Raw genomic sequence first — 24,534 nt, forward strand, 5'->3', positions numbered from 1 at the left:
CAACCTCTCTGTATGACCGGTCCATCCCTTTATGGTCTATGTTCCCTTCTCTAGCAGTGGCCTATGTAATTGGAAACTTTAACATCCTTCTTTTTCTGAAAGACCAAAAGAATTGGTTTCTCCTTTAGAAACTGTGTTAATTACACACCAATCCACCATGGATGATTGTCATCAGTTATTACAAGCTCTTTTTAGTTCACAAGAGACAGATATTTCCCATGAAGCTGAGAAGCTTGAAAGGGGAAAATATGGATGGCCTGTGGAAGACCTTACCACTGTTAAGATTTTTGCTTCAATTAACCCCAACTATGACCCCCAGCACTAATGCTGGTAGGTGGGCATTAACCCTTTCTTGCTAGGCTTGCTGGACAGTCTCTGAGCAGCTACATGCCGCCCCATATACATGTCAAAGGGGCCTGAAGTAGTGCAGGAACCTAATGAATTTCCCTCAGCCTTTTTGGCATGGTTGATGGAAGCTTATACTTTTGCTCCTGTTGACCCAGAGGAGGTGCCTGAGAATAAAAGGGCTATAAACCTGGAATTTGTCTCACAGGCAGATCCAGACATATGGAGAAAGTTACAGAAGTTAGATGCCTTTAAAGATAAACGTTTATCTGAATTGGTACAAACTGCCCAGAAATTTTAACAATAGGAACCTCTGGAAATCACACCAAAAACCATGTTTATTAATAAAAAAGAAACTTTTGACAAAAATATAGACACCATGACAGACAAGTGGCCACCACACTCACCATTTAGAATGGAAACCCAAACATGTGCCATAACTATGTCTTATATGGATCATGACTCAAGAAGCTGTGCTCTACCCAACTTTCCTGAGTCCCAGATGAATACTCAAAACAAAAGAGGTGAGATGATGAGATGCTTATTTGTAGTGAAAGGCCAGTGCAAATCAAGCAAGTCAGGAAGCTAGGATAGGCTGCTGGGACCATGCCAATTATCATGAGGCCTGCAAAATGCTGTAGGGTGCAACAGAGGTCATGCCAGGCAAATCTAGGTTGTAGTAAGGAGTTTTTATTAATCAAAGCTTGGCAATAGTAGTGCCCACTAGAAATTAGCAAGTACAAAATCAACAATGGGGTTTCTGCAGGAGAGAGCATCTCTGAAACTGGGTGGGTCTGGAGTCACCCACTGCCCTCATTGGGTGGCAGACAAGATTGGGGTGGGATGCAACCTTGGGCCTGCGGGTTTAAACTTCAGCAGCCAGGAGGCTGTTGCGGGCTGCAGGAGAGAGCGTCTTGCTAGGATCCCGATCCCAGCCAACATGTGCTCATGCTGAGCTGGGCCCGGACGAGGAGCTCTGGGGTAATGAATGTCCTAATCGCTGCTTTTATAGCTCTAGGCTGACCCCACGGTTTCTGGGATTTGAGTCATTCCTAGATTCCCAATGCCAGTAACTCTTCCTCTGAAGAACTTCTAATCACTTAATAATGCTGAGCTTTGAACACCCATCATGCAAAAGATAAGCTCCGGCTTGTCTAGCATGATATTTTTAAGCCTGACATGATGATGGTTCAGGAGACTCGTCACTTTAGGCAGGGCCATAATATCAACTAGCACTCTAAAACCTTATCCTTGGGTGGATTCTGTGCAGGATGTGTGGGCCACACCCTGTAGAAAGTTTAGCCCCACTGGTAAACCTAAAAGTTTGGGTGGTTATGGACTAAGCTAGGTGTGACCAAGGAGCCTGCCATCAATCACAGGTAAAGGGTCCCACCACAGACTGGACTGGTCAAGGCAGCATCACCCAAATGTGCATCCTGAATAGGGCATTGGGTGGGCCGGGCTGCAACATTCACCAGCTCATACAAGGCCAAATGGAAGCCCAGAGTACGCCGGGCACTGGCCTAAAACCCATTGGCATGTAGGTGAACAGGGTCTGGGAGTGGATCAAGTGGAGGAACTTGGGAAACTCCCCTGGCAAGTCATAGCTCTCACTGGTGATCCAGATCTGGGGGTCGGACAAGCAGAGCAGAGTAGCTCCAAAATGTGTAAATTGGTAATGGAATGGAATGTACTGGGCAGGACTGAGCAAACCTTTGCCTACAAACAAAACTAGAAACCAGCATGGAGCGCAGGTCATACCGAGCTAGGCGCTTGCACCTACTGGTCCTCAGAGCAACCACGGGCACGTGAATGATTTACAGCGAGGAACAGGCCCAGTCGGGGAGGTAAGGGGACACCCTAACTGGGTTGAGGTTCCCACCAAGGGGCGCATGTGCTGGAATGGGGGATGCGTTCTATCTAGGAAACAGGTGTAGTTACCCAAGGCACTAGTGTGGGCTGGGATTGGATGCACCAAGCCAGTTCAGACCACAACACCATCTGGTGTCATGGAGAACGAGGGTAGATGTGGGACTGACTAAGCTGGGTCTCAATCTCCTACTGAGCCATGTGTGAGCTGTATGTGGGTATGCATGAGCCATGGCTGGGCTGAAACATCCAACAACAAGAACCAGAATGGGGTGAAAGCCAGCCAGGAAAAGCCACAGTTCCTGCTAGGACAGGAGGTGAACTGAGTAAGGGCTGGCTCAAGGACCCCCTGGCATGCGCAAAATCTGGCAATGGGAGGGGTTCTGATGGAGGAGCCTGGGCAAATCTTCTGGCAGGACACAGTCCCTGCAGGTAAGCACAAGAAGCATGATAGGAAACAGCCCAGAACAGGCCATGGAAAGTTTCCCACTGGCACACATTTGGCATGGGTCAGGAGCAGACCAGGCTGAATCATGTTCATGTCATCCACTGGCAAACCCGATCACAAGAACAGAGTGTGGGTTGAGTTGGGTTTGGTCGCAACAAAACCAGTACACATTATGGAGTGCCAGGGCGTGGTTGCCTGTACTGGATATGAATGCAGCACCCAACCAACACACATGAGATCCAGGAAGGGAGGGCCAGAGCCTGCAGAGGGATTAAAGGGCTGGTCCCCTCGCCAGACAGCTACTCCCACTGGAGAGCTTGGGTTGGGATAGAGACAGACCAGACTAAGCAAGGCTGCAACACCTGTGCACAGCATGTGGACTAGATCAGGGAAAAGCCAGGCTGGGCTGATTATTCCTGTGGGTGCAAGCATAAATTAGAGTGGGTGAGGGATGTTTGGGCATAGCCGCAGCATCAGCTGGCAGAAGCTGGCACTGGGGACTAATTCTGTCAAGTCAAATCACAGAACCACCTAAAGAGTGCATAAACCGGGGCAGAGAGACCTGGGAGGGAAAAAGTGGGTTCCCCCTTCTTGGGTCACTATTCCCGCAGGAGGGCATGAAAACTAGGACAGGGGACGGGATGGCTAGATAGAGAGGCACTCAGCAACATCCATGGGTGCTGAATGGTTGAGTTGGTTAAATAGAACTAAGCTTTAATATCCATTGACAAGTACAAGAGCCAAATGGGATGAGGGACAGACTGGTCTTCTGCTATACATACTGGCAAACCAGGGTAGGGGGCGGGCCTGGTGGGGGTTATTGTGGGTTGCCCCAACAAGGCTGCAGATCCCACTGGTTGATGTAAGGGCCGAACCAGACTGGACTGCAACACCCATTGGTTCCAGTGCAACTCGGGACCGAAAACAGAACCAACCCAGCAATTGAAACCACCAGCTGATTGGGGTGATGGACTGTGCCAGGCCCTGTGCTTGCTAGAACATACAAGAATCTGGTCTGGGAATACCTCAAGGTTTCTTTGGAGATCTCCCCAGTCGAACTGCTGGACTCAGAACTCTAACCAAGAAAGGACAGAAGACAGAACGGGTCAAACATTCATCTCAGCTATATGTTGGCAGCGAAATATGGGGCAAATGGAGACCTTATGATGGACCATATCAATCAGTGGATGACCTCATTGAGCGAAACTGGCAGCGATTCATAACTGGAGAATTATTAAAACCACTTGAGGAAATATCTCAGAGCATGCCCCACATCCGGGACTTGGGGTGGGTGGGAAACCGGGTGGGGCTTCTCTCTCAATATCCCCCTTTACCTCAGATACATGATGGAAACAATATGGACGTAATAGTATTACCCACTTCCCTATAACCCCGAACCTTTTTTTTTTTCTCTTTTTTTTTCCTTTAACCGTAATTCACTATGTAAAGATTGTCAACAACAATACAATAAAATAGATTAAAAAAAAAATCAACGATGATACTCCAACCAGATCAGAACCCTAAAAGAAGAAAATTGACATTACAATGAATTCCATCCCTTAAGCTGAAAACCCATATTTCAGTTTTCAAAGCAATATGAATTATGCTAGGAGAGGTGCAGTGAGAACAACCTGGACACATTAAAAAATTTGTGAAAATTTGCTCTTTTCTGGCTTTTTTGGTCTACATTTCATTATCATCAGATTTTACCTGTCCTGAAACACTTGAAAATATACAAATTTGAATTAGATTTTTCTTATATCTTCCAACTTCTGCAATTGTTTAAGCATCTATAGCAGTTGCATTTTAATATAACAGAGTTTTGCTCCACTAGGCATTTGACAGTATCTTAAATACAATACAAATAACCTAATCAGTTGTTGTCTCTGCAAAAAGAGAGATCATTTGGCAATTCCAGAAGACCTCGATAGAAACACCAAAGCCCAAAAGTTTTGAAATTTCAGAATTTTGGGGGTCCTGTCAAGGAAGCCAAGATGGCTTAACATAACTCATTAAAATAAAATCTTCTTACAGGACATGATACAGTTTGATTTAATTATCAACATGAAGCCATCATTGGACTTGCCACAATTAAAATTTACTTTGGTTTGAGTAGCAGAGGATTTAAACCCTGCCAGATAGGCCAAATATTTGGAACCCCAATGTCATAGCGGGCTTTTAGATAACCTTAAAATTGATTACTAAATTTCTTAGTATTTTGCCTACTGCAATCTTTTTGTATACATCCCAATTTACCACAGTTACAACATTTTATTCCATTTTGTTTTAGCCCAGTGTTTAATGCAATAGCCAGCAAACTAGCCTTGTACACTTCAGAGCCAATATCCATATATGACCTCATATAGTTACCTAGGCTTCCTTCAGCTGTTTTAATTGGTCAGAGACTTACTGACAACCAGGGTTAGCATTCTTATAAGCTAATGTATGTAACAACAGATCCTGGACAACCAGCTGTGAAATGGCCCAATACAATTCTACTGTAAACAGGAGATAAAATCTACATTAAGTTCGTTAGGACCCTGCACCATCTTCACAAAAGATTGATGAACTTTTCCTACTTACTCTATCCAGTCCCAGGCTCTTATGCAACATTTTTGGGCCTGATTAATAGCTTAATTATCGTACATCAACTGTGTCTGAACACTCAGCCTCTGTACAATCCCCAGCATTTGTTTCATGGTAATTCAAAGATTGTTTTCATTATTTTTCTTAGCCTAATGTTCCACAGCGTCTTCAATTTTATACACGTTCCTGACTCCAGTGCTGTTTTTAGCACTTTCTCTCAATCCTGAGGGATCATTCTCTGAGCATGTGAGAATATATCCAACAAGCTCCAAGTAGAGGTAGAATGTATTCCGTATGCAGATATGGCTTTCTCCAATTTCTTAAAGACTTGAAATCCCATTCATTCCACTACTACTGATTAACCCTGCCAGAGTATTGTGGACCAGCTTTTGCTGCAGGAACAAGTGTGATAGTTACAGGACACAGGTATAATGCTTATTTCCAAGCTGGGAGAGCTAATGGAGGAGGTAGACACAGCATGAGATATGGCGACTGTGGAAGATAGGCTCTGGTTTATTTTTCCTCTCCAAAATCAAATTTATTTATTGCTTTAGCTGACCTGTGAGCCATGGACTCCAATCATTTTCTCTCTTGCATGTCAATGATGTTCAATCCTTTAGCTAGTATTCTTACATCCTTCATAAACTTTTGTACTGTGCTTCAGCAATTCATATATGACAGAGCTGTAGATTCCTGTTTCTTTTTCTCTTGCATAGCAGTATGTTTCTTTCTCTATCTTTTGTTAATTCTTATCGTGTTCTTCAGTAATCTCATTTTACTCAACTTAAAGTCATCTTCAGAATGCATATCTGACTCCCTTTCTGAATTATCATCAGACTGATGCAGAGCTTACAGCAGAGACTCCCCATTCTACCAAAGGTTTAGATGTCATTTTCTTTTTCCTTTTTTTCTCTAAGTTTGGTAGCAGAGATAAAAGACTGTCTGTCTCTCTCTCTCTCTGCATTTGATTCTGCAAATTGTGGCATTTTCTCTTCTTGTGGGGACTCCAATCAATGTTCCATATCTCTGACACCCTCCCTGAATGTCTCTGAGTTTGACTATAAGAGTTTAAGTCTCATTGATATTAATGAATACAAAGTCCATACTTTTATAGGAACCGTTTCTCCTCCTTGCTGTGGCATCCTTAAAAGTCTCAAAATTTTAGAAAATAACTTGTAGTTAAGCACACACTTTCTTTCAGGGTGAAACCAGTAGTAATGATGACTCACAGCATAAAATAAGGTTTCATAAATGATGGAGTTAACTATAGCTACTGTTTATGCCATCAGTCCTTGAAGCAGATCAATATATTCCTTCCTAACTGGAGAGGAGTTTCACATTATGAAATTCTGAAAGTTCATTTACCTTGAGTGTTTCATTTGCCTTTTAGCTTCTCTTAGCTTTATCAGGTCCATGTTTATGACACCATAAGTCAGAATTAATCAGACAATGAGAAGATGCATAGCAGAGGAATGATTTTATTAATCTACACAGCAGTCATAATCCATACTTTCAGGATGATGCATTTTGTCTGAGAATACATACTTTTAAACCAGAGAGAACCCAGGTGTCATACAAAGCTTTCATTAATCCTTACCATACGTGAAGCCAGCAATTATTAAATAGGGAGAAGACATTAACAAAATGTCCTGTTATGCTTTGACTTATTACTTGTAACTCATGAGTAATAGCAAGAAAAGGTATCTTTAAGACCAGGGACACTGTATTTTGTTATTTTTAATCAGAGGGAGGCACAAAGGAGAGATAGAACTCAGGAGTTTTGTCTGACAATTAGTGCTCCAAAGACAAAAACCCAGATATCCTTGGCCTATGAAAAACGTTTTTGTCCACCCATTGGACTCAGCTCTTTCAGATACTTTTCCCCAATGGGTGCAAGACATTAGAAGCAGCATCTTAGACCACTTCAGGTTTAACTGTTATCTTAAACTAGTCTGGGCTTGATTCTCAGGTATTCTTCCATCCACTGCCACAATGCTGTGTCTAGATTCCAAGAAGCTTGGGTCTTGAAACTCATTTTTTTTTTTTGGCTCTATCATCATCCCATGCCATTCACTGATATCTAGTAAGTCCATACTGGAGGCTCAGGTGCTTTGCTGCCATGGCTGTGAGGCTGAAATCTCAGGAACTATTTCTGCCTCTAGCTTGAGGCTTGGGATTCTAGGTCCATCCACCTCTGCACTCACTGGGTTGATCGTGAACTAGCATGGGACTGAGGCTCAGGTATTTGGCACCCACATCCACTACACAGTGTCCAGATCTCAAACAGGTTGGGACTTTGGAGTGAAGATTTTGCATCACCCTACTGAAGTCATGACTGGACTGGCGAAACAGATGTTGTTTTCCATGGTCTATATATCTCCAAATTCGTGTCCCTGAACTGATTCAGGCTTCATGATTGGAAGTTTAGCTACACACACCTTTGCACAATGGAGGTCAGATCTTGAGCTGGACCAAGCTAGAGGCTTGGGAATATTTTCCTCCTAGTCTACCTTACTGTGGGGACTTCTCAAGTTGGTCCTCATTTCAGATACACGAGTTTAGTTCCACCATGTGACATTATGCTATAGTAAGATACTATGTAAGTCTGGTCTGGAGGCTTGGATGTTTTGCTCCTCCAACTGCCTTCCTGCAGCTCCAGGAACACAGTCCTATTCAGGTTTGATGCTTAGAATTCTAAATGTATCCTATGCCATAATTTAGCAGGAAAAAACCTAAGTTACTATTGGCATGAAGCTCTGGAGCTTTTCAGTCCACAGCTAACATGGTGTAAGTGGATCTTGAGCATGTCCATGTTTCAAGCACAAGATTATTGTTACACCAATGGCTTCATGGCATGGGTAGAAATCCAGTTAATTTTGGCTGAAAGCTTGGGTGCTTCGTATACCTGGCTGCATGGATGCAGCTGTGGAAACTCAAGATGGTTCAGGACTGATGATTCTGATCCTAACTCTGTCCACTGCTGTAATTCAGACCACAGATCATGAACTTGTCTAGGCTTGATGCTCTGGAATTTTTACTTTTACAGCCACCATGCAATGGGAAGATCACAAGTGTGTAATGGATTCTTACTGAAGATTTTGGTCCCAAGCACCACTGTCTTGCTATGGGAACTTCTCCAGTAAGTGTACATAGAAGGCTTAGGTGTTCTTTTTCCCTAGCAGTATGGCTACAGCCCTGGCATCTCAAGCCAGTTCAGGCCTGAAGTTTGCAATTCTAGCACCATCCACTGCTGTCATACTGAGGGATATATCAAGTTAGTTTGGGCTTGAAGCTCAAGAACTTTTATATCCATAATTGCCATATTGTGGATAGATATTGAGCAGGTTGGAACTTCAGACTCAAGATCTTGCCTCTGCCCTCCTCCACCATGATCTAGGTAAAACTCCAGTAAGTCTGGGTTGGAGGCTCTGGATCTTTTCTTCCTGAGTGATTTGCTGCAGTCTTTAATTCAGGCTGGTTCAGGCATGATGCCTAGTATTCTAGCTCTCCCTACAACTGCAATGCATTGAGCATGTCTTGAGCTAGCCTGGACTTGAGTATAAGGAATTTTACTTCCACAATTGCCATGCTGTGGACAGATCTCAAACATGTCCTGAACTGACTTGAGCTTTTGCCTCAAGGCACCATGCTGTGGACACACGTACAGCAAATCTGTGCTAGTTGCTCTGGTTCTTTTTGCCCCATGGCTGCCTGGCTTTAGCAGTGGGAATGTAGGCCACGTCAGGCTGTGTCTGGGGATTCTAGCACTGTCCACTAATGTCATTCTATGAGTAAATCTTAAGCTAGTCTGGGCTTGACTGGGACATTTTTCTATCCATAAGCACAATGCTGTGCTCAGATCTTGAGCAGATTAGGGATTATGACTCAAGGTCTTGGCATGTTCACCACCGTATGTTGTGTTCAAATCTCTAATAAGTCAGCCTGGAGGCTCAAGTGCTTTGCTGCCATGGCTGTGTGGCTGCAGACCCAAGAATTAGTGGTGCTTCAGAGTTGAGGCTTAGGATTCTATTTCCTTCAAAAGATTCTTTTCAGTGTGCATATGTTGAGCTAGTCAGGGATATAAGCTACAGAATATTTCCATCCTACAACCACCTTAATGTAGGAGGATCTTGAGCATTTCAAGGCTTCAGGAAAGAGTTTATCATTGTGTTCATGACTCCATGCTGTGGGTGGAACTCCTGTATGTCTTGGCTGGAGTTTCAGGTGTTTTACTCTCCTAGATGCATGGCTGCAGAATCAGGAACTTAGGCCAGTTCAGGATTGAGGGTTTAAATTGTCCCTCTGCCCAATGCTTCCTTTTCTGTGGGAAGATCTAGTCAGGACATGATACTCAAGAATTTTTCCATCATCGCTATCATTCTTTGAAAAATTCTTCAGATGCTTTAATTTAGTCTCAAGGTTTTAACTGCAGCATTGTCCACCGTGTTCTAGGGGATGTCCAGTAGCTCTTTTCTGGAGTGCTTTTTCCTTGAGATGCATGGTTACAGCTACTAGAACAAAGATAATTCATAATTTATCCTTTGGAGTATAGATCTGTCCACAGCTTTAATTCAGTGGGCATATCTTGAGCTATTAGGGTGAGGCTGGGGAATTATGCTGTACACAGACACATGCTATGGGCAGAATTCAAGCAGGTTGGGGCTTTAGATAAGATTTTAGCTACACCTTCCACAATTTCTTGTCGGCAGTTCTATAGTAAGTTTGATCAGGATTCTTGTGTGCTTTACTCTCCCTGCTGCATACCTGCAGCTACACAGGATGGCTCTGTCTTGGGGTTTAGTATTGTAGATCCACACATTGGCACATTTTGGAGGGCAGATCTTGAGCTAGTCAGGGCTTGAGGTTCAGGAACTTATCCCTCCTTGGCCACCATGCTGCAAGTAGACTAATGCATGTCCATGATCAGATTTGAGATTGTGGCTCTTCCCACTGATATCACACTTTGGACAGATCATAGGTAAATCTGGGATTTAGGCTCAGTGTTTTGTTCCACCACTTCCTGTCTTCAGCCTTGAACCAACAGGCCAATTCAGGCTACAGGTTGAAGATTCTAGCTCCATGCACTGCAGACATTCAAAAGGCAGATATTACACTTGAGGGTCAGGAGGTTTTCCTTCAATGGCCATCATGATAAAGAGTGATTTCAAGAGGTTCCAGATATCTACTCAAGATTTTGACTCCTACCACCCCTGCTATGCTGAAAGCAGATCTACAGAAATTCTGGCTAGGTAGTGCTGGTACTTTTGTTCTCCATCTTCATGAATGCAGGCATGGGAACTCGGTCACTTCAGGTTTGAGGCTTGGGATTCTAGCTCAGTTCACTGCCAAAATATGGGATCTTTTGGTATATGGGATCATGAGGTAGTGTGGGCTTGAGGCTTAGGAATGTTACTGTCCATAACCACCATGCTGTGGGCACACCTATGGTGAAGCCGGGATTCAGACTCCTTCAGTCATTGCCATGCAGTAGGCAAATCTCTATTAAGACTGGGCTGGAGGAGTGGGTTCCTTGCTTCCCTGTGTGGCTTCAGCCACAGAATATCAGGTTTGATGCTTGGGAGCTTAGCTGCATCCTCAGTCACAATTTGGTGTACAAATCTTGAACTAGTCTGGGTTGAGGCTCAGAAATATTTCATTGAACAGCTGCAGGCTGAGAATGAATCTGGAGTGATTCCAGAGATCTGAATTAAATTTTAACTCTTCTCACAGCCGTCATGCTGAAAACAGATTGATAATAAGTCTGTGATGGAAGCTTGGGTGTTTTACTTCTCAGGCTGGCTGACAGCAGCTTCTGAAAGTTGCGCTAGTTCAGGTTTTACGCTTGATTTCTAGCTCCGTCTACCACAATTTTGAATTATTGTTGTCTGAAGAACTGTAGCATGTCTAGGATGATGTTCAGTGCATTCCTTCCCCAGCTGTGTTTCTCAGCCTGAGAGGCCATAGGCCAGTTAACCTTGAGGCTTGGGTGTCTAGATCTATCCACATCCACCAATTGGTAGGCAGATGTTGAGCTAGTCTGGGCTTGAGGCTTGAGGATTTTTCAAACTCATGGTGTGAGCAAATCTCTAGAAGATCTAGATTTCAGACTCAAAACTGTTACTCTGCCCACTATCAGCATGTAGGATCTCCAGTGTGTTTGTGTTGGAAGTTCCTGGCTGCAAGTGTGCAGCTACAGGAAATCATGCCATTTCAGGCTTGAGACATGGGATTTTAGATCTTTCAAATCATTGCTATTCTGAGGGCAGGCCTTGAACTAGTATTTGTTTAAGGTTCAGGAATGTGCCTGTCCATGGCCAACACGTTGTGGGGTGACCCACAGTGTGTATCGGCTTCTGTCTCAAAACTGAGGCTGCACCCATTTTCCATGCTTTTTGCAGATCTTCAGTAAGTTTGGGCTTGATCGTTTGTTGCTTTACTGCTCTGGCTTTATTTCTTCAACAGTGAGAACTTTGTCCAGTTCATGCTTTTGTGTCTAGCTCTGATAACCACCAGTGATAAAGCAGCAGCTGCATTATCTCAGGCCAGTTCAGGTTTGGAATTTTAGCTCCAAGCAATGTTGCAATTCTGTGGTTAGATCTTGAACTAGGTCTGGGTCTGAGGTTCAGGAATTTTCCCACATACAGCACCAGGCTTTTGGTAGATCTAGAGGTAATATGGCATTCAGTCTCTAGACTTTAACTGAGCCCACCATGGACATAATTTGAGCAGATCTCCAGTAAGTCTGGTCTAGTGGTTCAGGTTCTTTGCATAGCAGCTGAAAAGTTGCAGCTACAGGAACTTCAGCTGGTTCAGGCTTGAAGCTTTGGTGTCTAGCTCTGCGTTATGCTGCCATTTGGTCTACACATGTTGAGCTAGTCTGGGCTTGAGGCTCAGGAATTTTTATATTCATGGCCACCATGCTGTGGATAGATCTCCAGTGCATCTGTGCTGGTAGTTCAAGTGCTTTGCTGACCTGGTAATGAAACTGCAGCTGTGGATCTTGGGCAAATTCAGGTTTGAGGTATGGGCCTCTACAGCCATCCACCACCTCTATTCTGTGAACATATCTTGAGCTACACTGGGTTTGAGGCTCAGGAAATTTTCTGCCCATAACCACCATGTTGTGGGCAGTTTCCAATTGAATTCAGGCTGAAGTCTTGAAGTTTTTCGTTTCTGCTCACAATCACCCTGTCCTAAGGAATCTTCAGTTTGTCTGGGTTAGATTTACAGGTGATTTCCTGCTTCAGCTTCATGGCTTTAGCCCCAGGAACTCAGGCTGGCTTCACAATGAGCTTTGGGCTTTGATCTTAATCCACTACAGCATTTTTGTGGGCAAGCCTTGAGCTATTATGTGCTTGAGGCTCAGAAATTTTTAGAGGTATGGTCATCATGCAGTTAGGCTGATCTTGAGTGAGTTTGTGGATCAAACTTGAGATTTTGACTCACCACACTGTCTCCAAGCTATGGTCTGATTTCAAGTATATGGAATGGACTATCTAGTTAGAGGCTCATCAGTTTTTCATTTGTGGTCGCCATTCTGTGGGCAGATGTAGAATGGTTCCTGGATTCATTCTCAAGAATATGTCTCCTTCCATTGCCACACTGCTGCCAGAAGATCTCCCATTAGTGTGGTCTGGTGGCCCAGGTGCCTTGCTCTCCTGGCTGTGTGACTTCAGCTACAGGAGCTCAGGCTTGTTCAAGCATGAAGCCCAGGATTCTATACCAGCCACTGCCACCATTTGGTGGGCAGATCTTGAGCTGGTCTGGCTTGAGGCTTGTGACTTTATCTGTCCTTTGTTGCCAAGCTGTGGGTGGACCTAATATAAAATCAGCATTCAAACTCAAAATTGTGGCTCATCCCACAGCTGCCATGCTGTGTGTGAATCTCCAATAAGTTTAAGCTGAAGGGTTAGAGGCTTTGCTCCCTTAGCTGTGAAGAAGGGAACTCGGGTTGGTTCATTTGTTATGTTTTGTTTTGTTTTATTTTATTTTGTTTTGTTTTGCTTTGCTTTACTCTTGAGATTTGGGATTCTTGCTCTGGCCACAGTCACCAGTCAATGAGCATTAGCTTATTCTGGTTTTGAAGCTGGAGAATTTGTCTGAATATGGATGCCATGCTGTTGATAGATCTCAGGCTTTCTTGGCTGGAGGTTCAGGTGGTATGTTCCTCAGCTTCATGTCTTTATCTGTGGAAATTGTAAACTTAATGCTTTAGGCTTAGGTATATTGCTCCATCCAGCAATTCCATTTGGTGGATACATCTTGAAATAGTCTGGACGTGAGGCTCAGGAGTTGTTCCTTCCATGACTGGCATCCTTAGGGTTGATCTTGAGCAGGTACAGCCATCAGACTTGAGATTTTTGATTCTGCAACAGTTGCCATCCTGTGTATGCATCTGCAGCAAATCTGGCCTGGAAGCTCTGGTACTTTGCTCTTCTGGCTATGTGGCTATAGCACATACATGGGCTGTGCAGCAATAGCTCAGGCCAGTTCAGGATTGAGTCTATGAATTTTAGCTCCATTCACCACCGCCATTCAGTGGGCAAATCTTGAGTTAGACAGAGCTTGAGATTCAGGAATGATCTGTCCATGACCACCATGGCTGATCTCAAGCATGTCCTGAATTCAGACTCAAGTTTTGCTCCCCCTACTGCCTCCATGTTGTGGGTTAAAATCCAGGAAATCTGGGTTGGAGGCTTGGGTGCTTCGTCTGTAAGACCACAAGCCAGTTAGACTTGAGGCCTGGGTGTCTAGCTCCATTCAATACCACCATTTTTGATGAAATTTTGAGGTAGTCTGGGTCTATGGCTTGGGAATTTGTCCTACGCCCCTTGACCACCATGCTTTGGGCAGATTTCCAGCATGTCATTTCTTTAGACTTAAAATGTTGGCTCTGCATACTGCCAATATGTTTTCAGTTGATATCCAGTAATTCTGGGCTGGAGGCTCAGCAATCTGGGGATCGCTATTTTGGAAGAGCCCAGGGACCAGAGCTTTCATGTCCTGGTGATATGGCACATTTATGGCAAATTCACTCTACTCAAAGGGATGGAGTATGGAACCCATCAAGTGTCAGTAAACGAGACTGGTATTGTGAGGTTGGTCCATGAATCCAAGAAATATATTAGAGAATCAGGTCTGGGAGTAGAATTTGCTGGGAATATGTAGGCTCACCCTTGTGGGAGAGAATTTTCTGTCAGAACACACAAGATCTGTGGCTGGGAATAGGACTGGTAGGAGAGCTATGGAAATGCCTGTGCTGGGTAGGAATTCCCCTCAGCGAGTTCAATGATGAAGTGGGAACATTGGGTTGGGTTGGACACGACTGAAATCTTCCTCAGCAGGGATGATAACTGAGTCTGAGGAGCACAAGACTGGGTTATACACCAGCACCCACAGGTGCTAATGAGAGCCAGAGTGTGCTTAAACAGGCTGAGCCTGGTCCCGGCTCCTGCTGAACTACATGTCTGGGTATGGGCCAGATGTGGCTGTTATCTAATATCCAACAGTATGAACCTGAAACAGACATTTGAGCATAGACATGTCTTCTGGCGGGAAAAAAAAGATAGACAATCTGGGCCAAGGACCCACCTTGAGCACAGGATCTGCCATTGAGAGCAGACTGGATAGAGGAAAATGGTGAATTCCTTTGTCAAGCTGCATTCTGTGCATATAAGTGCAAGAACTAATGCAAAGAGTGGCTCAAACCAGGCCAGATTATAGTACCTGCTGGGATATGCAGGTCAGGTTTGGGGGTGGGCCAGGCAAAGCCAATTCATAATATTCACTAGAAGACTGGAGAACCAGGACTAGATATGCAAGGTGTCGGGTCAGACTGGAACTCAGGCAAGTTATAGTGGGGGCCAGACAGGGGCTTACTGGCAAGACTAGTTAGCATTACCAACCAGCCTATGCTGGAACTGGGACAGGTTGGCTCAAACTAGGCTGAAGCACCCATTTGTAGATCACAACATGAAATGAGCCATGCCAGTCCAGGAGTGGTTCAGGCTGGTCCATGAGAACCAAGGATGGAGGGGCCTTTCAGCGTTCCTGCAAGGTGGATGCTAGATCTGCAATCTTCAGGGTTGGGGTATTTGGCCCAGGTCCTGGGTCACACCTATGTAGTAGTTGTTGGTTTAGTGTGCCCAGGTCAGGAGATTTGGTGAGCATGGATCCTCTGGTCCAGGACTTTCAGCCCATATGAGAGGTTGGTGAGTGATCTGTGAGCCTCAAAATAGGAGGCCTAAAGAAGCCTGGCTCTTCTGGCCATGTCCTTGGACCTATATATGTGCTGAGTGCTATATTCACCAATCTCACAGCCATGGAAGCATTTGGGCATAGGTTGTCTAGCCTGGATCTATGGGCCAACCTGTGCAGTACATTCTGCTGAGTCTGAGAACCCCAGGTGTGGGGGCCTGAAGGTCCTGGATCCTCTGACAGCAGGTCCATTGGCCAAGCTGTATAGTAGGTGCCAGGTTCATGACCTCCGTAGGCAGGGGCTCTGGTGAGTTTTGTGTCATATGGCCCAGGTTCTTGGGCCTGTCTGCATGCTGAGTGGTAGGTCCTAGAGCCTCAGGGGTGGGTGGTGTGCTGGGTCCAAGGGCCCCTGGTGTGGGTCCTAGGACCAGCCCACATGGTGGGTACTAAATCCAGGACCTTTAGAGGTTCTGGGCTTGACAAGGCCTTGGTCTCCTGACCTACGTCCAGGCCCCGTGTGTGGTGGGTGTTGGGACTATGGCTTCAGGGGAGGAGGGTTTGTGTAGGCTTAGGTCTTCTGGCCTAGGTCCTTGGGCCCACCTGTATGAAGGGTTCCAGGATTGTCAGCCACAGGTGTGGGGAGTCTAATTGGGCCTGGTCATCTGGCCCAGGTCCTTCAGCCTGCTTTTGCAGTGGGTGCTGCATCCATGTGCCACAGGAGTGCTGGTCTGGAGGAACCTAGGCATGCCTGCATGGTGGGGCGCCAGGTCTCTGAATCCTGGATGAGAGGAGTCTAATAGATCCTGGGTTGCGCGGCCTGGTACCTTGGAGCCAGCTGCAAAGTAGGAACTGAGTTTGAGAGCCCCAGGTGTGGGGGTCTGGTGGGGATCATCTGTACCCCACAGAACACTTGCACAGAGGGTGTCGAGTCAGAGAACCCCAGTGTTTCGTGTTCTCACAGGAGCTGTGTTTCCTGGCACAGGTCCTAGAGTCCACCTGCATGGTGGTGTCAAGTCCATGAGTAGCAGAGCGGAGGATCTGGTGGAGCCTAGAGTAGCTGACCCAAGTACGTGGGTCCCCTTGCACAGTGGCTGCTGGATCCATGAACTCCAGCCGGCAGTTTGGGTGCTGAGTCAATAAGCCATAATGTTGGGATCCTATTCGGCATGGATCACCTGGTCCAGGTCCATGGGGTCCACCTATGAGAACCTCAATGTAAAGGATGGAGTGCTGGATGGCAGACCATGGTGCACACAGAGGATAGGGTAGCCCATTGGGGCCTGCAGAGGACATCTGGTGGCAAAGCAGAAAATGGAATAAAAGAACATGTGGACAACTAAATCAGCCAAAAAGATGACAGCAAATATCAGGGTGAACGCATACTCTAAGATTGACTATGACAGCCAATGGATATTGAAAGGGATCCCTCATCCATAGTTAGTTGAGATTGACAGCATTTCAAAATTATCAAATCCAACTGGGCAGAATCCTCAGAGCATGCACCACATTGTCATCCTTGTTGATATTAGGGTGCCATTTATCCATCCTCAGCTGATGAAATGTAGGATGCTGGGTCTGGCCTTCCGCTTATCTCTTCCCTCTCCACAGAAATGAGAAAGAGAAATAGAAAGTTTGGAAACAATTATCATATAAATTTCTCCCCAATTCTAAGGTTAGATCCTTCCCACCCTGATCAACTAAGTAAATATTATCTAAAATAATCTTAAAAAGGTAAAAAAATATATATATGTAATGCTTTGCAACATGAATATATTGCTTCCAGAAAAGTTGCATAAAGAATAAATAAGTTAATATTTAATACTTAATAAATACACTGCCTTAGTGTGGAATGTCACAGAAAGAATTGAAAATTAGCTGGGATTCTGAGCTATCCTGATCACAGGTTAAATGAAGAACTTACAGTAATGTATACATTCCCAATCCCAGGGCATCAGCTTATTCAATGCAATTGCAAGTGGATGCAAATGGGGACATATATCCTTTTGCAATAAAAATGACAGATTTCCAAATTTCAATTTTATCAATGGAAAAATAATGTATACCAAAAATTAAGCAAGGAACAACGCATTAAATTTGTACTCTGGGTCAAAAGGACCTAATAGAGAAACAGTTAAAGTAACACATGGTATTTCTTCTGTCCACAATGAAAGGAAAGAAATGAACAACTCATGAAATTATGCAAAGTAATGAAACTCAGCAATATGATACTGAAAGAACAAATGTCCATTGAAAAATCAAGTGAAAAATCAAAAGAAATCTGAATTTGAATGAAGATAACAGCACAGCATGTCAAGCAATGAGTTAGAAGGGGTAAAAAATTAATGCGTTCCTACATCAACAAATCACAAAAGCAGCAAATAAATGATTTATCGATGCTGATCAAAGACCTAGCAAAACAACCAGCAAACTAATAATTAGTATGCAGCAAGCAATTATTAAAATTCAGCAAATTAAAAGAAAATTTAAATAAGAAACATAAATAGTAATTCACACAGCTTAGTTTTTTTTTTAAAAAAAAAAGAATCTACCAATGAAAAGCTAGGATAAGATGGCTTTAGTGTGGGATTCCACAATACTTTTAAGAAAAAATAAAGACCAATTCTTATCAAAGGATTTCAAACAATTGAAATGGAGCAAATCTTGTCAAACTCTTCCTGAGGCCAAATGCATCTTAATCAAAAACCACAATTCTAGAAAGAGGATGTTCCTGGCTAACTTAATTGCAAAAATCCTCAACAAACATTAGCTCACCAAATTCCACAGTACACCATCTACCTCATTCATCTAGAACAGATGAGAATTGTGCAGGGACTGTTCAACATAGGAAGGCAATAACTGTGAAAACACTGTAGTCTATCAAAGAATAAAAACAATGATAATCTCAGTAGACAGAAAAAGCACTTTTAAGAAACAACCTGAATTCATGCTCAAAACCTTAAGCAAAGTTAGTGATGAGAAATACAGCAGCAGCTACATCAGAAATGAAAGGCAGGGAAAGAAGAATGGATTTAAGTAGGGGAGCATAAAAGAACTCTCCCAGTAATTGCAGGATAAAACACTTCTTGGCTGCCCCAGCAGCTTTTATTTTTAGTGAAGGCTTAGTACCATCAATGCCTACATGTCTTCAGGGATAAGGAATTGTCACAGCACAGGAGGCTGGACAGATTTAGAATGGAGCTCCAGGTGCACAAAATATTTCAGTATTTTCTCTCAGTAATGTCTACTTCCAGTCTGACACTCTCCACCCTGGGCTCTGTTACAGGGCTTGTCTTTGTCATTTGTCTTCCCCCTCGGAAGTTTCTGTTACAACTTCCCTCATATCGCTCTAGCTCCTTTTTTCCCTTGATGACCTTCAGCACATATGAACACAAGTATTCTAGATTAGCAAAATCATTCTAACACAATGAAAATTTAGAGAAGAACTAACACCTCCTTGTAACTATAAAACCTCCTTGTAATTGGCACAACTGGCACATAAGAATAGCAGAAACAAATATATATATACATATATATGTCTATATATATATATATATATATATATATATATATATATATATATACATATCAGCCAATTAATGTTTAACAAACAGAAAGAAATTTAGTAAGTTGTGATGTGCAAAATATCTTTCTGTGTACAAAACAGGAAAGGAAATAATTACCTTCACACTATACATCAAGAATCCTAATCTATGACCTGATACCTCTAATATGCCAGAAGAAAGCCTTAGGGAAGCCTAGAAAAATGTACGTGTATTAAAAGGCTTTTTGGAAAAGAGCCCAGAAAAACAGGAAATTATAATGGAATTCATCTTGCCAGTCAACATGCCTCTGGAAAGCCTGCATTGTACCTCAACCATAAACTCATGAACCATAAAACCAAATCCTTCTGGAAGAATAGATATGTAGATCAGATGAGCAAATTGTGATGGGGACACATGAAACAAATAGAAGCAAGGTTGTATGAACGCTCCACATATCTCAACATTTCTATGAAATGACAGTTACATGATTCAAAATAATGACGGTAGAGAAATTCAGTAATTTAAAAGAGAATGCAGAGGGGCAAATAAATGAGAAAATAGAAAAACAGAGGCAAATGGAAAAAGAAAAAGAGGATTGAGCTGAGTTAGAAGAGCTGAATAGAATAAGAGGAAGAGGAAAAGAGGATGGTGAAAGGGAAGAGGAGGAGGAGAATGAAAAGGGAGAAGAATAATGAAACAGAAGAAAATCTGCCTTGGTAGACTGAGTGACCAAATGTCAAGTAAATAGGGATTGTCATTGAAACAGGGATTGAGTGTTTTAACAGAATATTTCAGAGAAAAAAAAATGTGTGGTTGAGAGGAATATTATCATTTTTGTATTTTTATTAAATTTATTCATTAATTACATTGTGTTGTAATTTCATAGGAACTGGGATTCTCCCCCCACTGCCCCCACAACCTCCTCACATGGTGGGTTCCTCCACCTTGTCACGTAACCATAGTTCAAGTTTAGTTGAAATTCCCTCTTAGCAAGCATATGCCAAGCATAGAATCCAGCATCTTATAGTCCAGTCAAGTCCAACTACTTATTGGGGAGACCCTCTCTGGTCTGAGGGCAGAGCCAGCAGAGTATCATCCCGATCAAATAAAAGCACTAACATATTATCAGCAACAATTAACATCGTTATGTAATTAATTGACATAGTATGAGCAGCCAACATGTTAAAAATAAATGTGATTTCTTAACCCCATTCTGTGACCACCCCATTCACATTTCAATTTTAGTTTATATACTACATATGACATAACATCCATAACATAACATGTTATGCATAACATCATATCTTCTTCAATTAAGGCGAACATGTGGTATCTAACCTTTTGGGATTGGCTTATTTCCCTTAGCATTGTGGTTTCCAGTTTGGCCCATTTGGCCACAAACAACTTCATTTTCGTTTTTTTTTAATAGCTAAGTAGTATTCCATGGAGTAGATGAACCATAGTTTTCTTATCCAATCCTCTGTTGATGGGCATTTTGGTTGTTTCCATTTTTTTGTAATTACTGATTGTGAGGCTATGAATATAGGAGTGCATGTTTGTTTCTCATAAAACAGGTATTTTGGATATATTCCTAGGAGTGCTATTACTGGATCATATGGTAGGTCAATTTTGAGTTGTTTGAATATTCTCCATACTGATTTGAGAGGAATATTATCTTGAAACAATTATGTCAGTCAAAGCAAAGAGGAAAACTCACAGGTCAAAATACTGTGTTAATATATTTAAACATATATATCCAAGAACATAAAAGTATACAACAAGAATGGGTTTTTTTTATTTTTTTAATAATTATTATGCATTATGTGACAGTTTCATAGGCTCTGGGAATGCCCCCACTGCTCCCCACTCCCTTTCCCTCCTGGTGGATTCCTCCACCTTGATGCAGTGTTACAGTTCAAATTCCATCAAGATTCTTTCCTTGCAAACATATACCAAGCATAGAGTCCAGCTACTTATTGTCCAGATGGGTTGAACAGTTTCTACAACAAGAATGTTTTGTTCACTGAAATTTCCCTTTAATAGTGAAGGAGAAATAAAGTATTTCCCGCATAAACACAAACTGAAAATATCCTACAACCAGACTAGACTTACAAAAATTCTGACAAGTATCTTCATTAAATGTAAGTTAGAAATAGAGATTATTGATGAATACATTACTGATGAATTTCAATAGTCCAGGAGAATCATTAATCAGTAAGCAAAATGCAAATTTTAGTTGTTGTCAATAGCAATTGTGAATAAAAATGGGTTAAAATCACAAAACAGAAAACTGAATTCTGCTAAATGGATAAAAATCGGCATAACACTAAAAGATGCCAACAGAAAACAAGAATACACATGGATGGAACACTACAAATACAGCTAAAAAAGACATGTATGGGGGAAAAAAACTTGCATTTGAAAATAGGTATAGAAATATACCTATAGATAGAAAATACAGATAATACGGATATAATGTACACAATATCAATACTTCCAATAAAATGTCCAGACGTGAAAAACAAAATTGTATGAGAAATGAGAGATGGGAATGATTCCAACAGATCAACAGTGGGTGACTTTTAATATATTATTATTATCAAGTCAGAAAATTAAAAGAGAACATCAATTAACAAACAGGGAAAAATAGAGAGCAAACGGAACTCTGCCAGATTAATTCATGAGAGCAACATTACTTTAATACAAACAGAAAAATAAAAATAAAAATCCTTATAGCCCCATATCTCCAATGAGCATGTGCACAAAACTATGCCAGATACTATGGAATCAAATAAAAAACATTAATAATCATACATCATAATCAAATTATACTCCTCAAACCAATGCAAACATATATCAACACATAAAATTCAATGAATATAAGAATAGTACCTATGAAGAATAAAAATTGGAAAGTCAGTGGAACAGATTCAGCCACATTATTAGGACTCAAAACCCACTGTCAGAAAGAAAATTTTCAAAACATTACTAATTAGGTATGGAAGAGCTCTTGCCAAAATTACAAAGAACGTACATCAGAACCAACAGCCAAATCAAATTGTATAGTAAAATGTTGAACTTCCTCTTAGATATGAAGCAAGCCAAGGATATCAACTTTTGGCATACTACAAGGAAGAGAAAGAAAGCTGTAGCTGGCAAAATAATGGATGAGAGGAAGTCCAATTATTCATGTTTGCAGAGCACAAGATGCTTTAAATGGGAACACCTAAAGAGGCAAATTTCATCATTGCCCTCATGTCTGCCCACCATAGGAACCTTTGCCATTGCCACATGTTCCTCTTTCACATGACCCCACTTCAACTCATTACCCTCACAGAAGAATTAGCCAGCTCCTGTTTCCCACCCACATTCCAGGAGGCAGTTCTCATAGTTCTTGTGAAAATCAACCCTTGGGAACGAGTAAGTAGGAAAAAAGAGAAAAAGGAGAATAAAAAGGGAGGGAGGAAAAAAGGAAGATAGGGAGGGAGGGAGGAGGGAAGGAAGGAGGAAGGAAAGAAGGAAGAAAGAAGGAAAAAGGAAGGAAGGAAGGAAGGAAGGAAAGAAGGAAGGAAGGAAGGAAGGAAGGAAGGAAGGAAGGAAGGAAGGAAGGAAGGAAGGAAGGGAAGAAAGAAAAGAGAAGAAAAAGCATGCTATAAATATTCTACATTTGAAAGACCTGATGTGACTTCAAGTTTATCTGTAGTGAGGTGCTTAATTGCTGCTTTCTTTAAAAGACCAGAAAGTAGATCTATGCCTTCAAAAACATAGAGTACACCACATACATTACCACTCTTCAAGAACATCTACTAACTCAAGGTCTGTGCTAAGCTTCACACCATGTGTTTCACACTAACAATGTTGACACTTGTCATTTGAAACCCAGGGATGTTTATCAAGTAATTCAGGAAGGAGAAAGCACTTGAATACAATAATCAAAATGTAGCTGCTATTTAGGCCCAGTCACAAGCATCCCCTGTGTGTGCTGTTCGGAGACACAACTGTTCCAAGTTCATCCAGTTCTCTGATAATACCATGGAAAATAGACAAAGGGGCCAGTACTTTGGACCCTGTGATCCAGTTAAGAGGCTTAGAACCCAGAATCTGCCAGCATGTACCTGTTATTCTCACAGTCAAAAAGCAAAGCAGGAGCAAACAAAGCATTCTGGGAGTTCTCACTGTCACCCAGAATCATTTCTGAGTGTTTGCAAATGTGACTGATCTTCTGTGTTTAGTTCATCCTCACTCTGTTTAGCTGTTAGCTATGCCTTCACATGATTAACCTACACACCTTAAAAGAAATAGTAACACTATGTGAATGGAAGAAAAATTTTTGTTTTTGCTTATGTCCATGTGAAAAAAATCCTTTTCATTTCAAGTATTCAAAAAGCTAGCCTATTTGTTGTTGATGTCCACCCCTCCCCCAACCTTAATGTTGTGCAGTTTCAGGTTTTTCCCAGTCTAATAACTTACAAACCCACGCTGTCAGATGACTGATGCACAATGCAAGTGAGCAGGCTAATGCAAGTTTCTTCTGCATCAGGGTACCCCAAGCTGTGAATGAAAGACTCAAACTTCGAAACAGTGCTCATATGCAGTTGCCTTCAACATGAGGACCAGACTCACAAGACGACAAGAATCTCTGTGTTCCCCAAGAGCTTGTCTACGCCACAGACCCAGTAATCCCAAATAAAATTCCTAAGGACAGGGAATCCAGTGATCTACAAAATGGAAAGGCAGGAAAACCACCAAAGCCACACAGGACACAACACCAGAGCAATCATATGTTAGGCCCCTCTGTGCACGTGTCCTTCCACATGCTTTTCTTCTGGCTCGCCCGCAACAGCTACCTCAGCACGCCTGCACCAGAAACATCGCCCACAAGCAGGGCTGAACCCAGGCAGCCCCGTGAAGGGCAGGAGGGCTGCTGTCTGCCCCTTTCACCCGCAACCTGCATCCCTGGTAGAAGGCCGAGCTGGGCACACCCCGTAAAAGCTCCCTCCCTGAGCACGGGGAGTTTTGGCGCGGCTCAGGTGGACACACTTGTTTTCCTGCTCACACACCAGACTTCCTGGGAGAGCTCAGCACGCTCGGGGTGGGTCGGTGGTCAACTCCAGGCCCTGCATCGCCCCACCCCACGTCAGCGCCGATATCTCTGCGCATGCGCCTGGTGTTAGCACGTCGCCACTTCCGGGAGACAGTGAAGGCCTTCTGGTGACCCAGGCAGTGTTCAGGCAGGGAAAAGTCGGGACCTTGTCCACAGGCTCAGTTCAGGATGGCAGCGGCTGTTCACCAGGGCTCGGGGTCCGCTGAGGTGGAGTATGGCGGTGGTGGGAGGCGGGAAGGAAGGGCCTAGAAGGGCTTTAGGACATAGACCCTACAAGGAGCCTCCTCGAGGGAAAGGGGCCAGGACCTGCGCACTGACCACTGCCTGTCAGTGACATACAGTTTGTGTCCATTGCTGTGAAAAGGTGTTCCGTGTCCGTTCTGAGGAGGCCCCCCTGGAAAGTGAAGCCTGTGGATGAGGGAGAGAGTCCGGCCCCGCTGGGC

The sequence above is a fragment of the Ochotona princeps genome, chromosome Y, assembly GCF_030435755.1.
Source record: "Ochotona princeps isolate mOchPri1 chromosome Y, mOchPri1.hap1, whole genome shotgun sequence".
Lineage (NCBI taxonomy): Eukaryota > Metazoa > Chordata > Mammalia > Lagomorpha > Ochotonidae > Ochotona > Ochotona princeps.